We start from the raw sequence: 6,899 nt of genomic DNA, 5'->3' as shown, positions 1-6,899 counted from the left end.
GGAGAAACACCACAAAGCTGGTGAACTGAACAAAAGTTGTACATGCCAGCAAGAAAGAGAAGAATTAAGGGACAAACTGAAGGCAGACACACTAAACCAGCTGAGAAATAAGTTGCTATGTTAGTCTGGCCCTGCTGTACTGTTGACTGGTAATGAGTGAAGTAAAAACCAGCATTGTTCTGCAAAAAAAAAAAAACAGCTGGTGAGGGTAACTATGAGGGCAGAACTGACCCTAATATTAAGTCTTGATTGCCTCAACATCCAAGGAAAACTAGATGCCACTACAAACTTGATATAGAAAACTGCACATGCCTACTTGCAGTACTTTACTGTATCACCTGTCCAGCTGCACCTACTTTTTGATTTTCAGAAAGCAAAGCTGTATAGCCTACACCTTGATGCCTCGGTGTCTGTTGTTGAGAGAACCCCACCATGTAAACATCACATCTTGTATTATGCATCATGTGCAAAGTGCCTAACCAACTCAACAAGCATCCTACGAGTAGTAGAGATGCTAATTGCTGACCAAAGTACACCAACCATATCACATTGACTGACTTTGCTTTCTTGAGATGCTCTTAGAGTAACTGGTCATTGGCTTAGACCCCAAAAAGTAGAATGCAACTTCAGCTGGACTTTAATACATGCAGCTATTCAGGTTTTCAACTGGATGACTGCCATACATTACTTGAATGCCTGTTTTGAAGTATGTACAGGGAAGAGGAAAGCTGATTTTACATATATGTGCCTCACATATAATCAAAATAATTCATGGGCATGTATCCAAAGTTGCTGTTTCTAAAGATGTCAAGGATTGTTTCTGTACTCATTTGTCTTACTGCAAAGTGCAAGAACAAATTTGCGAGTTCAGGGAAGTAATTCAAAAGTTCTGCATAATTTTCAGTGCATCACACCTGGACGCACAATGCAGGGAGAGGCAGGATGAAAAGAGGTAAGGAAATGGATACAAACCCAGCAGATCTCCAAAACCATTCTATCCTTTGACCGGAAAACCAATTGATCAGAAACAGGAATCAATCTGTAAAAATTCTCCTTTTGTTCAATTGTTCATCATGCAGTTTGTATAAAAAACAAAATCAGGAGAATAAGACTTATCCTCTGAACAGATATTATTCTACTGAATTGCAAAAAACCTTAGTCAAGTATGTGCCAACATAACATTATGGAGTAGCATTATGTTACAAGCAATAAAATGGCCACGAACTGGAGTCAGCAATATAAATGTTGCAAATTGGTTCAGAATTGTCAAAAAGATAATTTTGAAGGACAAACTCTTGCAGAACTCCTAACTTTGTAGAAGTTATGAAAGACACTGTTCAACGTAAGATGCATTCAATAGCAATAGGCATTTTACCTGACAGAAGCATAAAGGATAGATCTAAGAGGAAAGTAACTGTGACTGTTGCTAATTAAAGCATTTCAGAGCCTCTTTCTTGGAAAGATGGAATGAAGGTCCCCATTCCACACTGAAGCAGCAAGCTAAGCATTCTCAGGCTCCTCCAGAATAGGAACACAAACAATGCAACCATTGGCCTTGTCCTCCCTGGAGTGTTGGCATCCAAATCGAGAACAGAAAGGTGCAATCCACCAACACTGGCACCATTGACAACCTTTGATACATCGTTTATTTGATATTTAAAAGATACTAGGCAATAAAGACTGAGTTTGAACTTCTCCAAAGAAGAGAAGTATTTCAATGTCTTCTCCAAGTGAATGAGGCATTTAGCAGCAACAACTGGAAAGAAGGGAAATGGCAGTGGTTGACAGTTTCAGAAATTTACAGGAAGGAGCACATGGGATTGCTATGGAATTGAGGAAATTATGGTGACACTTCCACTCTCTGATCTCTACAGCACAGTGCAGTACTCTGTTTGCTCCAACTCAGAATGTTCACAGAAGAACAGGACATAGAAATCAGCATCAATTTTTGCATAGTAGGTACACATTTTCCTATTGAACTTAAGGATAAAATTTCAAGGGTTGGTTGTAGAGTGAAGATCTAAAGGAGAACATAATAATTAATACATGCCCTTCAGTTAATATATACAGGTGTCCCTATAGCAATTGGGATCATTAAACCTGTTTTATGAATGTGTTATCCCTAAGTTTTGTATACTGACAGAATGCCTGGGAGGCTTAGGTTGTGTCTACATGAGATGTGTTAATGTATATTAGCTTAATTTTAATGCACATTAAGGGTGCGCATTCAAAAAAAGTGGCAAGTTTAAGCTAATTGCACCTAAATTTGATATCTGCAAGTGCAGGTATCAAATTCAGGTGCGATTAATGCATCTACATATGCATTAATGTGCTTTAACTAAAGTGCATTAATGTGTGTGGACTGACTTAGGACTAAATTGAGTCTTAAGTCAGTCCACACACAGTGTTAATGCACTGTAATGCCTGCATGCGTAGATTCCTGCCTAAACCAACTTACTGAGCATTAAACTAATGTACATTAAAATTGGGTGTGCTTAAATGCACATGTAGGGTGCTTCTACACATGATGAAATGACTCTTTTTAGCAGTTTAGTTGCCCTTCTATAATGGCTTAATTGTGTCACATGTTACACGCAGTGGAGTATTGAGATTTAATTTCATTGCACTAAACCTGTGCAGTGGTGTATTATAATGTAAGTGACTTTGATACATAGCAAAGTAAAAGACTTACTGATGTTTTTAAGTTTGCTACTGTCACAGCATGGGGTCCTGCAGGAGGGCTGTGATCTCCCCAAGGCCCCCTTCCCATGCCAAGTTGGCTCAAAGGGCACCCTTGATTCTTACCCGCCATGTCTTTGATGGTAAAATATATATTAGGAAGGTTGCCTTTTCGTCATCTTGAACACAGTCTTGTTGCACTCAGACCCTGTGGGCTCCTGGACCCCTTGTGGGTCCCATTCTACAGTGGGTGTTTCAGGGTACCCTAGCCTTATGGGCTATGCATGGCTCCAGCCACCCCTTTACCACACCACAAGCCTTGCTGATGGAGGCTTGTTGTTCAGTCTGGGCCTTGTTATAATTTGGCCCCCTTGTCCTCCCTGGACTCTCTGCAGCCCTGTCTGCCACTGCACCCTCATTGGCAGTAGGGTCAGTGTACCCCAATGCTGCACCCTCTTTGCACCAGGGTCCCCACACTGCTGTGGGTCCCCTATGAGGCCTCCTCCATCCCCTAATAGCCTCACCAAAGCCACCAGCCTTATACAATAAGCAAAACACAAGCCCTTGGGCTGTAACATAAATTCAAGCTGCCCAGCTACAGCATCATTCAAGCCACACCAGGGAAGCTCTGTCCCTCACCAGTATTAGACACTGTACCTGCAGTCAGGCCTCCCCCTTTGCTTTCTCTGGGAGAGCTCCTTCCCCCTTGGTTGCTGGACAGGAAGGCCAGCCTGGCCTCAGCCCTGGGGTTTATATGTGAGCCAGGCCCTGCCCCTTCCTGCCCGCTGACAGCTGGCAGGTGTGGGTTGCTAGCCAATGCTGGTTGCCCTGACCACCAGCAGCTGGGGCTCCTCCCTCACTGCTAGGGCTCTTCCCCTCTTTAAAAGGAGCAGGGCACCTAAGTGCTCAGCGACAGCTACCTAACAAATTGCATCCTCAGGCCCAGCTGGGCTTCCAGCACATCGTGCACTATCCCTGCCTTCACCAGCCAGCCACCAGCACACCCAGCTTTCTTCTGGGGCAGCACAGGGAGGTGGTAGGAGGGTGGCTGGGTGGGCTGGCAGCTGGAGAAGGTGGTGAGGATGGTGCACAGGGCACTGGAAGCTCGGGCGTGAGCTTCCAGCATCCTGTGCACTGTCCCTATTGCCTTGTCTGACTGCCAGCACACACAGCCACCCTCCCGTGCTGCCCCAGGAGCAAGCTAACCTGTTCTCGGGCGGTCCCAGGCAGTGGGATGGCAGCAGGCGTGTGGGTGGGACTGTACACGGTGAGCTGGAAGCCCCAGCCAAAATCAAAAAAAAGTGGCAAGGAGCCTGATCTTTTTTTGTTTTCTGGCAGAGTCTGCCTGTGACCAGTGGGTGAGCTGCCAGCAGCATCTGAGCTGTGGGGAGCCTTGGTCTTCCCCTCCGCGGGAGTGCTGCCCCCATGAGGCTGCCCGGGCAGGCTGCTAGCAGGCTGAGTGCTAGCTCCAAGCAGCTCTCTCTGGGCATGCTGACAGCTTGCCCCCTGGCTTGCTCCCTGGGCAGGCTCTACCAAAAGAAAAAAAAAAGATCCCTTACTATGACCATAATGGAAGCCCCTAAATTGAAATAGTGGTTTTTTAACAGTCACGATTAAAAACCCACTGTTTCAATTTAGGAGGAACTAAGCTCCTGTTGTGTATGAGTGGCCCTAAGCATGTTCTGGCCCTGCTTGTTCTGTCATATATCTGAGGAAGAGTACCAGTGGGCATGTCCCGTTTGCATCCACACTGACAGTAGGGCATACTTTTTTTGTTTCTGTGGAGGAAGGACCATGAGCATATACATTCCTTCCACGTGCTACTCAGTGGCTTACCTTATAGTAAGCACTGTAGGGCTACAACAGCAGTGGTAACCAGTGCTTCTGTCCACGCTGGGATTTCAGATGTGCTCCACTTTCTGTAGTCTAAAAACTCTGGGCCAGCTGTAGTTACCACCAGAGCTAGCTGGCCTTCCCAACTGTACATCATTCTGCAATCTGTGAAGCCTGTCCATCCAACTGTTTCATTGTGTGAAGCAGGGTAATCTTAATCTGAATGTTTTATATTTTAAATACAGTTTAGGTGATGTCAGCAAACTTCAGAATCCCCTTGTTGCATGGTTGAAAGATGGAAGATACCCCTATCCCATACTGAGTTGGGTTCAAGGGTGACTTGTAAGTGTTGATACTGGGGAGGGGAGTGGGGGGCACAAGGTAGCTCCTGGAAGGCTGTGTGGCCTAATGGCTGAGATGTCTTCTGACTTCCATTCAGAGGGTTTAGGTCCCTCAATGGTCGTTTCCACCTGCGGTTAAAAAAAAATTACATCCAACCTGCAGTAGGTTGAACAGAGAGAGGGGGAGAGAGCAGCCAGGCCCAGTGCCATTCCCCTCCTTTTCCTGTGCACCTGGGGGACACGGGCAGGCAGGCAGCCATGGGGAGACGTTGCTAGAGAGTCTGACTGTTTAGCCAGCCTGAGCTCTGGGCAGCTGCAGCAGGCAGCAGGCAGGCTGCAAACAGCTGCGTCGGGCTCCACAGCCCCGGCATCAGCTCCATGCTGGCGGTGACTGCACGTGCACCTCAGAGCGGACAGTGGGAGGGCTGTGTTGCTTCAGGCCCTATCTCCACTGTACGCTCCGAGGTGCATGTGCACCTGCTGGTATGGAGCTGATGCAACTGTTTGCAGCCACCTGGCTGCAGCTGGCCCAGGCTCTGGTCGCTGCTGCCAACTACAGAGCCCAGGCTGCTTGCAGCTGAACCCACCTGACTCCCACCCACTCCGAGCCCAGCCCCCACACCGGGATGAGGCTGGCGCTGCCCCTTGCCAGGAGCACCGCCCCTTTTGCGGGCTAAGCTGTGTGGGGTGGGTGGTTGGTCTGGTGGGTAGGCTCCGGGCTGGGGCCTCAGCCAGCTGCGCTGCAGCCTGGCTCCCTGGGAAAGCACAGGGACTCTGGTGGGACCAGGACACTGTTGGGTTGGACTTTGTCCAGCGGCCCAGGAGCCCGGCTCTGTGTGCCCGTGCATCTGGTTCTGCATGTTTGTCTGCCTCTGTCTGGTTCTCTGTGTCTGGTTCCGTATACGTGTGCACATGTGTATTTTCTGGGTGTGTTCTGGCTCTCTGTTTGTGTATGTGGTTCTCTGTGTGCGTGTCTGGTTCTCTTTCTCCTGTCCTTTTTCTTTCTCTCTCTCCTCTTTCTCTTGTCTCTTTTTTTCTCTCTCTCTCTCATTGCAACATGCTCAACAAACAACAGCAAAGGCAACATTTATGATTATTAAATATATGTGCTGTGCATCCTGCCATGTACACCTCCCTCCCCCCCGCCCCCACTTTGTTTTTCTGGCGTGCCAGCACTCCGGCACCTTCTAAGGTAGACATTGTGGGTTTTTTGGCACTCCAGCCAAAAAACGTTGCCTACCCTCGGACTAGTAGAACTGCTCAAATAGAGATGTCACAATGGATCACAGGTAAGTTTTGCATAAATTACTATCATCAGGTTTTCAGGCAAATACTTTACCTATTTTAACATTTCAGTGTCAAAAGTAACAAGTGCAGAGGCACATGGAAATTGAGTAATTGTCAATCCATTAACGAAAAACCATGCATCCTACTCATAACACTTGCAGCAGATCTGGCTCTCAGAAGAACTGAAAAATGTGATCCTCGGCTCTTTCCATCCCTGATTTCTATATGTGGCATTAAGTAAGTTTGTAATATAAGATTATGCTGGAGCCATGACGACATTAAGTAAATTGTAGTAAACCTATATGCATACCTATATATCAAATCACCAAATTATGCCTTCTCAAGTGCCATTTGCTGGCTTTTCAGAGAGGATAGTAGCCTGTTTCCTTGCCCACAAAATCCCTTTCTTGTAACTTGTATTTAGGTCTTCTGTATTTAAGGAGATGGTATGCTGCTAATTAAACCATGTCACCAGTCCTGATAGTCAAACAGATAACATGAGACGTGCAAATATATCAAACAGAGTTCACTAGAACAAAGATTTTGTCATTGCAGGTACAAAGTAGCTGAGGTAACGGACAATATAGGCAAGCATTTGAACATTTTAGAAACAATAAGGATATCTGCAAGGACAGACATGGATACTGAAATACATACCGAAGTGTAACAGGGCACCCCCCAAAAATGTGTAATACCCTGCTCTGAGAGCAGTCCTCCCTGCTGTTGCCCAGTGTGCCTTGAAGTTCATATATAAGTAAA

At 46.5% G+C, this 6,899-nt stretch overlaps 1 long non-coding RNA gene across 3 annotated transcripts; it reads left to right on the top strand.

The window, feature by feature from the left end:
• Positions 1 to 343: 343 nt before the first annotated feature.
• LOC109320730 lies at positions 344 to 6,733 on the top strand. Of its 3 annotated transcripts, XR_002103857.1 has the most exons (4): positions 344 to 1,955; positions 4,758 to 4,854; positions 6,210 to 6,377; positions 6,696 to 6,728. It is a non-coding gene; the product is annotated as an uncharacterized LOC109320730 (long non-coding RNA). The 3 variants fall into 3 exon arrangements; XR_002103855.1 differs by having other exon boundaries at positions 6,210 to 6,733; XR_002103856.1 differs by lacking the exon at positions 6,210 to 6,377 and having other exon boundaries at positions 6,696 to 6,732.
• The last annotated feature ends 166 nt before the right edge of the window (positions 6,734 to 6,899 follow it).

Source organism: Crocodylus porosus, unplaced genomic scaffold (assembly GCF_001723895.1).
Source record: "Crocodylus porosus isolate Cpor-Errol unplaced genomic scaffold, CroPor_comp1, whole genome shotgun sequence".
NCBI classification, from domain to species: domain Eukaryota; kingdom Metazoa; phylum Chordata; order Crocodylia; family Crocodylidae; genus Crocodylus; species Crocodylus porosus.
This window is presented reverse-complemented; position numbering and strand designations above follow the sequence as displayed.